Genomic DNA, 16,287 nt, shown 5'->3' on the forward strand with positions numbered 1-16,287 from the left:
TCAGTCTTTTTCAAGCAGTATTCCAGTTTTAGTATTAGAAAAGGGAGTATTCACAATGAGTCACTTACAAATAGTAAGGGCAATTAAAGGCCAAAGTAGCTCTACTAAAACTAAGTTCATATTCACTACTGTCCAATATCCCAATAAATCAATGGGGTCAGTACTTGGAATTCATTCTTATCTAGAATGAACAAGATTGAGGTATGAACAATTCCAACATGATTCTCTAACAAACATTTTCTTCATTAGAAAATCTGAAATCAATTCAAGTGGACTTCTGAATATTCATTTTGCCCACACTAGCTTTCAAAGTTCCCTTTCTCCCTCTATAGCCCAAACTCTTTGAGCAGCTAAGGATGGTCAATGTATTTCAAAGATGGATATGGAAGCTTATCAAGCATTAAGTGACATTTTCTTAAAACCAGTAAAAGAAATTCTCTAAGCCACACTAGCCTCTTCAATTCCTGTTTACTGACTTTTTTTTTTGACCCCTTTTGGTTACTGTCAACCAAAGATGAACCAAATTTAGGTTTCTTAAGTTGACTGCTTAATAGCAGCTCTCTAGATTTTAAAAAAAGTTCTAAATTGTCCCTCAATAAATAAATGTATGAGTTATTTCTCAAGTGTCTGTGGTTCACTGGGGACCAAACAAATCAGTACTGCACACTCCTTTAATATATCATTACGCTCTTAACCAGCCTTTAAATTCTAGTCAGTATAGGAAGTAGGCATTAATATAGGTTAGCTGTTGGTTAAAGCAATGGTTCTTAACATTCTGTATAGTTATAAATCATCTTTTTGAAGGAGGGTTGGTGGCAGTGAGATGACCAAAATCACCTTTTAATATTATTCTTTTAAGCCAGCAAATGAAACAAAGGCACATGGTCATGTGTAATATAGCAAGTTGCCTCTATTTCCTCTCTTCACCCCCAAATACTTCTGCTGTAGGTTTCTAAGGCAAACCAGTTGTCTTTCATATCATTGGAGGATTGGTTCCAGGACTCCCATGGATATAAAAATCTGTGGATGCTCAAGTCCCTTATCTAAAATGGCATAGTGTTTGCACATAATCTATGCACATCTTTCTGTATACTTTAAATAATCTCTAGATTATTTATAATACTTAATACAATATAAATGCTATGTAAACAGTTGTCATACTATATTGTTCAGGGGCTAATGACAAGGAATAAGTATGTACATGTTCAGTACAGATGCAGCCACTACAGGCTTAACTATATAGTACACGTCTGCAATAACATAACATATTTTGTCCAAAAATTTTTTATCCAAGTTTGGTTAAATCTACAGATGAGAGAATGAGGAGCTTGAAAATATAGAGGGTCGACTGTACTCTGTTAGAAAATGGGTCACAGATTTGATATAGCACAGGAAAAATCTCTGGTAGATGGGGTCCTCTGGAAACAGGATATCAAAGGCACTAGGGAATTAGAAGTGATGCTGTTACAAATGTCACAGATGAATAATTTTTGGATGAAACATCACACTCACAGGTAAACAATTCCTAGACACCTTATTAAAATATCATTAGTCCTGCCTGAACTATTTTAATTTCCAGTAGTGGTATGTTTAGTATACTGTTAAGAACCCAAGGGCTAGATCAGTATTTCTTCAAGTTTTTGGTCTCAGGACCCCTTTATACTCTTTAAAGTCATTGAGTATGCCAAAAAATTTTTGTTTATGTAAATTGTCTTTTTTTTACTTATTTAATTTATTGGGGTGACATTGGTTAATAAAATTATGTAGGTTCAGGTGTACAATTCTATAATACATCATCTGCATATTGTATTCTGTGTTCATGACCCAAAGTCAAGTCTCCTTCCATTACCATTTATGCTCCCTTTACTCTCTTCTACTTCCCCTCAAACCTCTTTTCCTGTAGTAATCACCATACTGTTGTCTGTGTATATGAGTTTTTATTTTGCTTAATCATTTCACATTTTTCACCCAGCCCACCAATGCCTCTCCCCTCTGATAGCTGTCAATCTGCTCTTTGTTTCTATTTGTTTGTTAGTTTATTGTTCATTAGATTCCACACATAAATAAGATCATATGGTATGTTTTTTTCTCTGACTTTAATTTGTGCAAACTTTTTAAATTACAGACTTAATAGGAGATAGCTGAACCTTCATATCTGCTTCTGCATTAAAGCTATAGAGCCTGGTTTCCTGAATGAAATATATGAAGAAATTATGTACTCACACAGATATGTAATTAGGAAAAGGAGGAGCCCTTAAACAGCATTTTCAAATAATTATATTCTTCTTTGATACTACATCAAAACTCAACAAGTGGTAGTTTCTTAAATGTTAGGTGCCAGGTAGAATTGGAAACCATACCAGTGGACACTGTACTTCCTTATTTGAAAATCCATTGATTTATCTTGTATAGTTAAGGGATCCTTTTTCTATCCATGGTTTCATAATATCATGCATTGGTCATTGGAAAGTACTGGTTTATTGAGTTATTCAGATATCACAAATGGTGACTCATTTCAAGATAATACAATTCCAAGAAAATCACGGTTGTTTGTTTTTTTTAATTTCAATTACATTTTATTGTTTCTGCTATTACGGTTGTCCCAATTTTCCCCCTTTTCCACCCTCCCCCTAGACTCCCACTCCCTCAGACAATCCCCACACCATTGTCCGTGTCCATGGGTTATGCATATATGTTTGTTGCCTACTATTGGGCTGGCCAAAATGTTTGTTTGCTTTTTTTCCATAAGATGGCTCAGTAGTGCTTAGTTGTCTTGAACTTCATTTGAAACAATTGTGTTAGATTGTATTGTGACAGTTGTCATGTCAACATTCACTTAAAAAACTTAACCAAATTGGTGAATTTTTGTGCATCCATTTTAATACTGAAGATGGAAGAAAATAAGCAACATTTTTGGCATGTTATGCTTTATTATTTCAAGAAAGGTAAAAACACAAATGAAACACAAACTGATCAAACATGTCAAAAGTGATTTGTGAAGTTTCATGCTGAAGATTTCTCACTGGACAATGCTCCACAATTGGGCAGACCACGTGAAGTCAATAGCTATCAAATCAAGGCATTAACTGAGAACAATCAATGTTATACCACATGGGAGACAGCCAACATACTCGAAATATGCAAATCAATGAAGTTATTGTTGAAAATGAAAAATGTGTCTTTTATTTTACATAATAAACCATATGGACTTTTTGGCCAACCCAATATAACCCCTATGCTATACTTTACACCCCGTGACTACTCTGTAACAACCAATTTGTACTTAATCTTTCACATTTTTTGTCCACCCTCCTGACACCTCTCCTATCTGGTAACCATCAAAATTTTCTCTGTATCTATGATTCTGTTTCTGTGCCACTTGTTTATTTTGTTTTTCAACTTAAGTTATTGATAGATATGTATTTACTGCCATTTTATTGCTCATATTTCTGATCTTCTTAAAGAAGATCCTTCAACATTTCATATAATAGTGGTTTGGTGGTGACAATCTCTAGCTTTTTCTTGTCTGGGAAGCTCTTTATCTGTCCTTTGATTCTAAATCAGGGTTCCCCGAACAAGCAAAGCTTCTTCTGTATTTACAGCCACTCCCCATCACTCTTATTACCATCTGAGCTCTACGTCCTGTCAGATCAGCACTGGCATTAGATTCTCACAGGAGCATGAACCCTACTATGAACTTGCACAAGTGAGGGATATAGGTTGTCTGATCCTTATGAGAATCTAATGCCTGATGATCTGAGGTGGAGCTCAGGCAGTGATGTTAGTGCTGGGGAATGGCTGAAAATACAGGTTATCATTAGCAGAGAGGTTTGACTGCACAGAGGGCATAATAAATCAATTGCTTGGAAACTTATATCAAAACCCCGTCAGTGAGTGGCAAGTGACAAGCTGCATCTGGTGGCAGGTTTATAGTGGCAAGTGAGTTGATGTACTTCAATTGTACAGCTGCATCTGGTGGAAAGTTTTAAGTCAGAATCTGACACTTATTTTAGTCTGTGCATGGCCCACCCATTATTTTATTCACTACTTTCATCTCTGCCTCTCTTCCGCACTGTATACTTGTCTCAGTATTGGTACAATAATAATAGAAATAAAGTGCACAATGAATGTAATGTGCTTGAACCATCCTGAAACCATCCTCCACACCGTGGTGCATGAAAAAATCATCTTCCACGAAGCCAGTCTCTGGTGCCAAAAAGGTTGGGGACCACTGATCTAAATGATAGCTTTGCTGAATAGAGTAATCTAGATTGTAGGTCCTTGCTTTACATAACTGAATATTTCTTGAAAGTCCTTTCTAGCCTGCAACGTTTCTTTAAAAAAACCAGCTGACAGTCTTATGGGAGTTCCCTTGTAGGTAACTAGCTGCCTTTCTCCTGCTGCTTTTAAGATTCTCTCTTTGTCTTTAACCTTATGCATTTTAATCATCATGATGTGTCTTGGTGTGGGCCTCTTTTGGTTCATCTCGTCTGGGATTCTCTGTGATTACTGGACTTGTATATCTGTTTCCTTCACCAAGTTAGGGAAAATTTCTGTCATTATTTTTCAAATAGATTTTCAATTTCTTGCTCTCTCTCTCCTCCTTCTGGCACCCCTCATGATTCAAATGTTGGTGTTCTTGAAGTTATCCCAGAGGCTTCTTAAACTATCCTCATTTTTTTTTTTTTGCATTTTTTTTTGCCATTGTGATTGGGTGGTTTTTTGCTTCCTTATATTCCAAATCGCTGATTTGATTCTCGGCTTTATCCACTCTCTTGTTGATTCTCTGTAAGTTGTTCTTCATTTTAGTGTATCTTTCATTTGTGACTGGTTCTTTTTTATGGTTTTCATGTCTTATTTTGTGCTGTTGAAGTTCTAAGTTCATATACTCTTCCCCTAAGTTCATTGAGCATCCTTATAGCCACTGTTTTGAACTCTGCATCTAGTATATTGCTTATGTCCATTTTATTTAGTTTTTATTTCTGGAGCTTTGTTCTGTTCTTTCATTTGGGCCATGCTTCTTTGTCTCCTTATTTTGGCAGTCTTCCTGTGTTTGTTTCTATGTATTAGGTAGAGCTTCTATGTCTCCCTGGCTTGGTAGAGTGGCCTAATGTAATGGGTGTTCTTTCTTATCACCCAAGCTGAGTACTGGAGTTGCACTCGCCATGTGGGCTGTGTACACCCTCCTCTTGTAGTTGAGTCTTGATTGCTTCTGGCAGGTCAATGGGAGAAATTTTCCCAGGCCAAACAGCTTAATGACTGGCTGTGACCACTGACCCCCAATCTTTGACCACCATGGAAGATCAGCTGAGCAGGGGCCCACTCCACAAGGAGGAATTACTTCAGCAGGGCTCTGGTGCCTGCTGAGTCTACCCCTAGATTGTGTTGTTTGTGGAGTTGGTTAGGTGGTGGTGCTCTGGTGTGGTTAGTAGCTGTCCACTTGGTGTCCAGATTCTAGAACCTCCCAGCACATGCAGGCAAGGTCAGACACCACTTGTGTTCTGTCTGAAGCCAGCTGGAAGAAGCTACACAGCAATCTCGATATGGATGCTACTTGTGCTGGGCTTGGAGGTGTACAGGCAATGCCAAACTTTGTACCAAGGTCAGCTGCATGCTTGTGATGGTCCTGGGGCCACTTAGCGAGAGGTGCAGGGCTCACTGAAGCCAGATGCTACTTTTTAAAGAGAATTTAGGAAAATCATAAGCATGAGCCATGACATGCCATTTGTATGGAAAAGCCACTGGAAACAGTTTGGGTGGACCTGACAGTTGGGTGGGGTTGAGCCTCAGGTAATCACCAAGGTGGAACCAACTGTGTTAGCCAGGTTGATGGAGTCTCAGATATGGCACCCACCTGCCAACTCTGTTGGAGGAGGATTCAGAAAAGGAAGAATCGCCTCTGCCAATACTTCTGTCTGGAAGAAAGCTGTCCCCCTGCTTTCACCCTGATGCCAGACACTTTAGTTCCTCACTGTATGCCACTGGTGCCTTTCAAGCTGCTGCCCCACCACTGGAGATCAGAGGGAGTGTATCCAAGTAAGTCCATGCTCAGGACCTTTAAGAGGAACTGCTTGGTACTCCAGAAGTTTCTGTCTTCCACAGACTCAATCTTCACTGGTTTTTACAGCCAGAAGTTATGGGGACTTATCTCCCTGATACTGGAACCCTGGATTGGGGGGCCTGCTGTGGGACCCCTCACTCCTGAGACATCACTTCTGATATTTATCCACCACACATGGGTTTGGGACCAGCCCATTCTGCATCTCCACCCCTCTTACTAGTCTTGGTGTAGTTTATTCTTTAATTTTGTAGTTTTAGGACTTCTATTCATCTCGATTCTGGCAGTTATGAATAATGGTTGTTCTATAGTTCAGTTGTAATTTTGATATGGTTGTGTGAGGAGACAAGCCATGTTTACTGATGTTGCCATTTTGATTGGACTTTTTGCCCATGGTTGTTTTTTGATGCTGTATCACCATTGATGGCATCAGAAAAGTCTAAGTATTAGGAAGTTGTCAAGCTAACACAGTGGATAAGGTTTCTAAAGTTCTAATTTTTGCTTGAACACTTTCATTTTATCATTAGCAGTTGCTGTCATTTGTTTTCCTTGACATGACAGACTCAGGTCATTTGGGAGAAAAGGTCTTTCAAGCACCCAAGTCTGAATAACCACCGTTTGTCAGTAGTGTTTTCAAGTTAAAAAGTAGTTTTTGAAGAAAGCAGCTAGTTCAGCCCATTAGTCAGTCATACAAATGCTTCTCCTTTAACCAATCATTATATTTTGGACTCTTGCAGAAGTGTTCATGCTCACTTCCCATTTTATCACACAGAATTTATTTTAAAGGTTGTATATGACAGAGTAGGATAAATAATAGGATAACAAAGTTATTCTTACTCATTTGTCAAGGATATCCTTAAGTAAAACTGACATTTTCTTTTTACTGTAAGTTAATGGAGGTATAGTATACAATACAGTTCGGTGTCTCTGCCTTAATTTGTGCTAAGGGGCCAGAAGTTTTTGCCAACCACTGTTTTTACACCCTCTATGTAAATGTCAACACAGTGAATATGGCAAATAATGTCTACATATTATTAAGAAATTAGTTATTTTAGAGAAATTGTTTATTTGGTAACAAGAAGTAAAAGAGGGATTCTTAGTTCCTTTTTTCTTTTTTGGTGACTGAATTGCGATAGTCAAATGGATAGCAACATACAAGAATTCCATTGTAGTCCTTGATCTTTTGCCAAAGTGCAAAGATGCCTGAGTTACATGACTTGCAATTATTATTTTCTAGACATATATGCCAGCTGTTGTGCTTTCTAATGTATCAACAATTGCTACATTTTCCTTCTTGTTTTCAGGTTTCATAGCAGGAAATAGAAGTACTTGATGTTACTGGAGTCTGTGAGAAACATGGTAACTCTGTTAACGCCCATGTCTGAGCCAGCCATGGGAGGCAGCTCGTATTCCAGGGAAGAACCAAAGAGTTAATCTAAGAACACAGCCTCATCATCACCAGCAGCCTCAGTCTTGACCTGTTCTTCAAAAAACTGTTGCTTCCTCATGGAGTCATTCAGCTTAGAGTAGGCATTGCATATTTTCGTCTTCATGACAAAATACTCAAAGAGCTCAGTCAGACACTCTTTAGATAAGTGTCATTTGGCCAAAGGGCTCATTATCTGCAAGTGATCACAGTTCAGTTTAGGATTGATGCATCCCTTCCAGGAACTCCCTGACAAGCTTATCTATGAGCCTGGCTGCAGGGCATTCAACAACTTTTTCCACACAGATATTAACAAGAATTTTGTAAGTTTCTTCAGTTTTGGAGAGGTTAGTTTCTGGCAGCTTCACCCGCAGGGCTTTCTCAAGCTCTTCTACCCTGTTGATTCTCTGGAAGTAGGGGATGAAGTCAACCTTTTAGGCTTGACCTTCCAGGCTGTCTGGCTGGTAAGTGACCATGTAACTGTCTGTAATGTACTTCACCATTATCCTTGAAATCATCTTTTTCATGATTTTCATGAGACCATGTTATTGTCTAGGTCATGCAGAACTCATAGGTGGTGAACTCAGAATTGTGAATTAAATCAATTCCTTCATTCAGGAACTGGCATCCAATTTCATAAACCTGGTAATGTCACCAACCATCAGCATCTTAGGGTAGAGTGCTGAAGCAATTTTCATGTATAAATTCATGTTCAGCTCATTGTGGCAGGTGATAAAAAAAAATGTGGCTACAGCTCACCCTGCGAAGATGTTCAAGGGAGTTTCAATCTCTAGGAATTCCAACTCATCCAAGAAACTTCTTTTATATGTGATGATTTTAGAGCAGATGATAAATTTCTGCCTTACAAAGACATTCAGGATCAAGTCCAAGTATCTCTGGCAATATTGAGTTCCTTTTCTTTGAGGTGAAGATGAGGTAACATACACAAGCAAAGAGACAGCAGTGTGATCTCTTAGGGAACGATGCTCAGCTCATCCTTTTAGGTTTTCCCAGGACTCCCCTAAATTCCAATTATGTCTCTCCAACACAGTTTGTTACTGATACAAATAAATTCTTCTGATTTATAATTCCTGTAATTGGCCATGACTTGCAACTTTACTCTCTCTCCTTGAACGTCAGAGAAGACGAGCCTTCCCTTAGAAGCTCTTTAGGCATGTTTCCTACTTGTCCCCCTTAAGGTGATGTCACTCAGGTGCTCCCCAGGCTGCATGTGACTATATTCTTGGGTGAAGAGAGTAAGATGTTTACATGGAACTTGTATAGGTATGGATATTTCTCATTGACTTTGAGTTAGTGGACTGCTTTGCTACAGACCTTGTAGTATTGATAGTTTATCCTGAGCTACTCCCTGCTCACGCTTTTCCTTGGTGCCCACATCATTGTCAGTGATGTGGTTGGTGGCAGCATCATTGGCCAGGCTTAGTTGTTTCTCACTGAGCTCCTTATGCTTTGCCTCCTTCTCTACTACTTTCTTCTCAGCTTTCAGGTATCTCTTCAGGTCACTTCTTTTATTAGAAAGTGCCTTGTCCTTGTGAAGCACTGTGAAAGGAGCAAGTTGACCCAGTCACAGCTCCTTCTGCGCCAACTCTACCCCGGTGATTGGTGCAGGGACCCACTAACAAGCCTTACGACAGCTTGTGTCAACATGTCAGAACACACTGGGACTAATCAGTACCACCACTTTTGCTCAGTTTAGGCTCACCACTGTCCACATTCACCTGGGGTCCCTGCACCACAGCTATTTCTATGGAGTGCCTGACCCAAAAGATATGGCTCATAGTTTTAGAAATATTAGGTTGGAGTTTGGTTATAGTTTGTGCTCCAAGATAGTGGTCTAGTCACTCTGGCCAGAACAATGCCAATCCTTTACCCTGCATAGAAAAACTCTGTCAATATAATTATTTTATTTTTATCAGTAAGTACTTTACATAGAGAAGTTTGAAAATTAGCCACATCAGAAACAGGCCAATTCCTTTCAAGTTATAATACAACTCCACTGTCTCCACTGTCTCACCTTAATCCCTATAACAACCTACTCACTGGTCTCCAAACCACCAGTCTTAGCCCTACAATTCATTCCCCTCACAGCTACCACACACATTTTTCTAAAAGGAAAAAAATGCTACCTGGAAAGCATTACATTAAGTGAACTAAGCCAATCAGAGAAAGACAAGTACCATATGATTTCACTCAGATGTGTAATCATCGTCATCGTCATCGGCAGCTGTCCGTCTCGAGAGACAATGGCGTAGCTTCTTGAGAGTCTATCTGCACCGCCGAGAATGGCTGTGCAGTCCGACTCGGGAGTGACAATCCCTGCCGCACTTGTTACAGGTGAAGGCAGATGGCTGTTGTTGCTGCTGTTGACGCTGCTTCCGCCTCGATCTTTTCTGGACCGCCTCCTTGTCGCGCGCAGCCTCTGCGCGTGACGTACCTTGCCTGACCGCGAGCCTCCAGGCTAGGCGGTCGTCTGCTTGAACTTCCCATGTGTTGAGATTGATGGAGCATTGTGTCATGTCCTTTTTGCAGATGTCTTTGAACTGCAGTTTTGGGCGCCCTGTCATCCTCTGGCCTTCTGCTAGCTCGCCGTAGAGGAGGTCTTTGGGAATACGGCCTGCATCCATTCTTTTGACATGGCCGAGCCACCTGAGGCGTCTCTCACTAAGAACTGCATGCAAACTGCTCATGTTGGCTCGCTTCAGCACCTCGGTGTTGGGGACCTTATCCTGCCAGGCGACATGCAGGTCGCATCGCAGGCACCTCATGTGGAAGCTGTTGAGTTTCCTTTCGTGCCTTGCGTAGGTGGTCCACGTCTCGCTGCCATAGAGGAGAGTGCTGAGTACGCAGGCTTGGTAGATGTGCAGACTGGTTTTCTCAGTGAGGCTGGAATTGTTCCACACTCGCCGGTTCAGTTTGGCCATAACTGTGGCTGCCCTGGCGATTCTCCGGTTGACCTCCAAGTCGACTGACAGAGAGCTCGAGATGGTGGACCCGAGGTAAGTGAAGTCGTTGACAACCTCCAGGGTGTATCCGTCGATGGTGATGCATGGGGGAGTCCCCGTGCCTTGAGCCATAACGTTCGTCTTCGTCAGGCTGATGGCTAGTCCGAACTCCTTGCATGCGTGGGAAAGGCAAGTGACTAACTGCTGGAGTCCCTCTTCGGAGTGTGATGTCAAGGCTGCGTCGTCGGCGAAGAGCATCTCACGGATGAGCACCTCTTTGACTTTGGTCTTGGCTCGTAGACGGGCCAGGTTGTAGAGCTTGCCATCGGATCTGGTGTGAATGAAGACACCCTCGCTGCAGTCCTTAAAGGCGTATTGGAGGAGCATGGAGAAGAAGATTCCGAACAGCGTAGGCGCGAGGACGCAGCCCTGCTTTACTCTGCTGCTGACTGGGAAGGCCTCAGAGGTTGCGCCGTTGTAGGACACCGTGCTGTGCATGTTGTCGTGAAAGGACATGACCACAGCAAGCAGATGTGGTGGACAGCCAATCTTCCGTAGCAAGCTGAAGAGTCCGCTTCAACTGACCAGATCAAACGCCTTCGTGAGGTCGATAAAGGCGAGGTAGAGTGGTTTATGCTGCTCGTGACACTTCTCCTGCAGCTGGCGTAGGGAGAAGATCATGTCCACTGTTGATCGGCCAGCTCTGAAGCCACACTGGGACTCTGGGTAGACGCGGGAAGCAAGGGTCTGCAGGCGGGCAAGAGCGACCCGGGCGAATACTTTGCCGACAACGCTGAGGAGAGAGATGCCCCGGTAGTTGTTGCAGTCGCTGTGGTCTCCTTTGTTCTTGTACATGGTGATAATGTTGGCGTCTCTCATATCCTGGGGGATGTAACCCTCCTTCCAGCAGAGACAGAGTAGATGGTGGAGCGGCTGTAGCAGGACTGGTTTCCCGCTCTTTAGGATTTCTGGAGGGATTCCGTCGCTTCCTGGTGCTTTCCCGCAAGCGAGGCGGTCGATGGCTTTGCCGAGCTCTGCCGCAGTAGGTGGGGTGTCTAGCTCCTCCATGACTGGTAGGTCTGGGATGGCGTTAAGAGCAGTGTCTGTTACGGTGTTCCTCGTCGTGTACAGCTCGAGGTAGTGCTCGGTCCACCGCTGCATTTGCTGTTCCTGGTCAGTGATGACCTCACCTGTCTTGGACTTAAGGGGGGCGATCTTGGAGGGGATTGGGCCTGTTGCCTTCTTGATACCCTCATACATTCCTCGTGCGTTGCCTATATCGGCGGCTTCCTGGATGCTTCTGCACAGTTTTAGCCAATAGGTGTTGGCACAGTGGCGGGCGGTCTTCTGGACTTTGTTCCTGGCAGCCCGTAGAGCTTGAAGTGTACTGGGAGTGGGCGTGGCCTTGTAAGCCAGTAGGGCCTTCCTCTTAGCCTCGATCACGGGTTCCATTTCTTCCCAGTGAGCCTCGTACCAGTCAGCGTTCTTCCGCTCTTTCTTCCCGTAAGCAATAATGGCGGAGTTGTATATGGCGTCGCGGAGACGTGGCCAATTGGATTCGATAATGTCATCTGCCGCCATTCCCTCGCCGAGTGCATCTTCCATCCTGTTGATGAATTGCTGGGTCTTAACTGGGTTGCTGGCACAACTGGTGTTGATGCGTGGGCGACCCTTCATCTTGGAGTGGTGCAACCTCTTCGATGTTATGCGCACCTTGCTTACCACGAGGGCATGGTCCGTGTCGCAGTCTGCACTGTGGTAGCTGCGGGTGAGGAGGGTGCTGCCAATATCCGTTCTTCTGGTGATGACGAGGTCAAGCTGGTGCCAGTGGCGGGAGCGGGGATGCCTCCATGACACCTGGTGGATCTCTTTGCACTTGAAGAATGTGTTTGTCACGCACAGGCCGTGGTGACACAAAAGCTCAAGCAGTCGCTGACCATTCTCATTGATCTTTCCTCTCCCAAAGTTTCCGAGGCAGGTGGGCCAGGCCATGTGGTCAGCTCCTACTCTTGCGTTGAAGTCTCCAAGGAGATAAAGAGCGTTACTTCTGGGGATCTTGGATAATGCTTTGTCCAGTGCATGGTAAAACTGTTCTTTCTCTTCAGTGGTGGCGCAGAGGGTTGGGGCATACGCGCTAAGAATGCTGACTGGGCCGAAAGTTGTTGACAATCGGAGGGTAAGTAATCTCTCTGTGCCTCCTGTGGGTGGCTCTATGGAGTTAACAAGCGTGTTCTTCACAGCGAACCCAACACCGTGCTGTCTTGGTTGGTCCGGAGACTTCCCTTGCCAGTAGAAGGTGTAGTTGGTTTCTCTGATAGTTCCGTTGTCGGCCAACCAGGTCTCCTGTAGAGCCGCAATGTCGATGTTTAGTCGTGCCAGTTCCCAGTCGATGACGGCGGTTTTCCTGGCACCATTGATCCACAGAAGGTCTGCAGTAAGTCTGGGACACATGGTCCTGATGTTCCAGCTAGCGAGGCGAAGAGCTGGAGGCTTCTTTCTTGTTGTTTGCTTGGAATTGCCTGGTGCAAGTGTTTTGTGGCCCACTTTTCAAGAGACGCCTCTCTGATCCCCACGCACCCAGTGGGGCAGGCGAGCCATGGCGAGACGGCACTTAATTGGCTGGGGGCTGCCCAGCTTGAGGCGGGCGGTAGCTGTCCAGTGAGGTGCGATGACCTCTCCCACCGTCAGAGGAGACCCCTGGCGCTCGTTTCCTTCGCCAATCGGATGAGCTTATAACCGGTAACTGTCTCCTCCCGTGTTAAGTCCACATCTTGCGATGACACTGGAGTGTCCTCTCCAGTGAAGCTACAAAGCCTGGGCAGGGTGATATGGAGGGCCAGCTGTTGCCCATGCAGCAGACCCCCCCTCTCTTCGCAGCTGAAGGATCCAAGGGGAAAGACAGGGTCAATACAGCTTGGCTTCAGGTGCGCCGCAGGAGTTGCCGGTGTTGACTACAACGTCAAACCGCCTTAGGGACTCCGGCTTCGGATTTTCTGTCGGGGTTTACTCCCCTAGCCTTTCCCCCGAGGAGGTATGCCGCAAGGCAGCAGAGGTTTGGAGTCAGAGTTTCCCTTCTCCTTAGCCTTTCCCCTGAAGAGGTATGCCGCAAGGCAGCGGAGGTTTTTTGGAGTCAGAGTTTTCCTTCTCTGGTGTGCCCTGACTGGAAGATCGAACCAGCGACACTTAGCTCGCAGGCTGACGCTCAATCCACTGAGCCAAACCAGCCAGGGAGTGATGTGTAATATAATGAACAAAATAAACAAGCAAAACAGAAACAGACTCACAGATACAGAGAACACACTGACAGCTTTCAGAGTGGTGGGTGGTTGGTAATCTGGGTAAAAAAGGTGAAGAAAGGATTAAGCAAAAAAAAAAAAAAAAAAAAACCTCAGACAACAGTATGGTGATTACCAGAGGGGAAGGAGAGTACAGGAGGCAAAAGAAGGTAAAGGGTGATAAATAGTGACAGAAAGAGACATGATTTGGGGGTGATACACACAATACAATATACTGATGATGTATTACAGAATTGTACACCTGAAACTTTTATAATTTTATTAACCAATGTCACCCTAATAAATTTAACAAAAAAAAAAAAAAGAAATATAAGAGGACAAAATGTTCATATTACTCATTTGCTAAAGGCCCTTAATGAGCTCCATTTCACCTAAAGAATCAAGTTCAATCTCCTTTTATAAAATCCTGGCCCATCTGGGTTAGACATTCAGCTTTTACACTGTCTAGTGCAGAATTCCCTTGAGGTTATTTGGTTTACTTGAATTTCCTAATCTATTAAGTCCTTCAGGTTAGGAATTGGATCTTTCATCACTGTATTTACAAGTGTTTTCAGAGCACCTGGAACATAACACGTGTCAAATAAATGTTTGATGGATCCATTTTTAAGTATGCTATGTTTAGTGATAATTTTAATCTTGATTCAACCTAAAAACAAATTCATCCTTAAAGATAATTGTGGTAAACAGAGTCTAAGGTGCACCACTGCCTCCCTATATTCAGAGATGGCATATCTTGAGATGACATCTGCCTACAGCAAGGACATATCATATATACACTGATAAAAAATGTTAGGCAGTAATCCAACTCTATAGACCTTGGATTTAGTGTGACACACACTGTTGCAGCGCTGATTCCATTGAAATTGCCTTAGTCAGAGAGCAGCACTAATAATGGTGGCAATATTCCCTCTCTGAATGGGGCTTGACTACACCTAAGTTTCACGCTTACGTTTAGGAGCTAGGACAGATGCCATTTTAGTACCAAGCTCAATTTAGAATACAGATATTTCTTTTCAATGGGAGACTGGTGGTTTGGTCACTTAAGAGGAGGTGCAGATGTCATAAAAGTATTAAAGGAGTTGGTACGGGGTGATTGTCTATACAACTTTAAATTTGTGCTGATACTGAGGAAAATAAAATAATAAGATTGGCGATTGCAAAGCTATGCAAAAATGGTAGTATGTATGTTATTTAATTAATGAGGTAATATTATAAAATTTTTATGCTGAAGTTTTCCATTGTCATAGTTTTTGTTTCGGGGCTGTAAGGTTTCTAGAAACCAAATTCAATATCTGTTGTTGCTATTTTATTAATGTTTTCCAGAGGAATGCTGATCAGTTAATCCAAGCATCAATGTACTCGATCCTTTGGGATAACAAATTGTACAATATCCAGAGCTGCTCAGAATCTGATAAGAATATTTGATGGTCCAAGGTGAAGCAACCATTGACTAATGATATATGCATGTACACAGCAGGTTAAAAACAGAAATATATTTGTTGGGAAGTAAAAATGGATAAACAGGAGATTTAGGGGTTTCAGGACAGAAAAATTATATCAACATTAAAAGTTATGATGTAAAAAATTAAAATTTAAATTAAAAAAAGAAATTACGGTGATCTTTTGTCCTTGTATAAATTGGTTCTGTTTTCCTGCAATGTGAGATCTTGGAAAAGAGAATTCCACTGAATAAATTGTTGCTGTATAAAGGGGGAAAATATGAGCATAATACCAAGCCATGGGATAGACTTACAATGAAATTAGGACATGGCTTATACCACTTGCCACTTTACCCTCCACCTTTCAGACCAGGTAAAACTATTACAAAAATGAATAGAAGGAACAGACATGCACTCTGTACCTTAAATATTGACAAACTCTAGAGAGGGCCATTTTTGTGTACTTCCAAAAGCCCTACCTAAATTGATATATAAGTGCCAGACTAAAATATCATTATTAACAGCAACAAAAAAATACAACAGAGCCTGAAAATGTGAGCTCCCTGGAAGGAAAATACCACTTCATTCTTTATCCTGAGCTACTCTCTGCTCACTCTTTTCTTCCTGCCACATCCAGCACAGAGCTGGTCATAAAGGTGTTCAAACCTTTGTTGAAATTGAAATCTTTTTGTTTATGTTTTCATAAGGTATACTTTATAACAGGGGAATGTGGTTGGAGATCATATTAAGTGTTAAAATTAGGAAGAGCATTATGTTTAGAGATAGGGTATTTATTTTGACCTGGCCACAAGAACCTAAGGGTGCAAAAGTTACAAAAATCCAATTAGTATTCAATTAGGTATCTGAATTAGAGAAAAAAATAGAATTTAGTATGCTTCTAAAGAAATTCTGGTATCATTTAGTATAAAATATCATAAGTAAGAACATTCTACCAACTGAAAATATTAAATTTCCTCCTATATGAAGTTTATAAAAGCTAACCTCTGCACTAAGGCCCATATACTTATTGTAAAAACAAACACAAATATGTCTCATGTGTTTTTATTCTTTCACAATAAGTTGTTTCTGAAAGTCCAAAATAAAT

General features: G+C 42.2%; 1 protein-coding gene and 1 pseudogene across 2 annotated transcripts in view; both read right to left on the minus strand.

Moving 5' to 3' along the window:
• Positions 1-16,287, minus strand: part of RNF128 (ring finger protein 128) — a 193,923-nt gene that overhangs the window by 45,630 nt on the left and 132,006 nt on the right. The window lies entirely within an intron of this gene.
• On the minus strand, positions 7,292-9,152 carry LOC149991030 (lysine--tRNA ligase pseudogene; annotated as a pseudogene).

Source organism: Furipterus horrens, unplaced genomic scaffold (genome assembly GCF_987537825.1).
Source record: "Furipterus horrens unplaced genomic scaffold, mFurHor1.1.pri manual_scaffold_17, whole genome shotgun sequence".
Lineage (NCBI taxonomy): Eukaryota > Metazoa > Chordata > Mammalia > Chiroptera > Furipteridae > Furipterus > Furipterus horrens.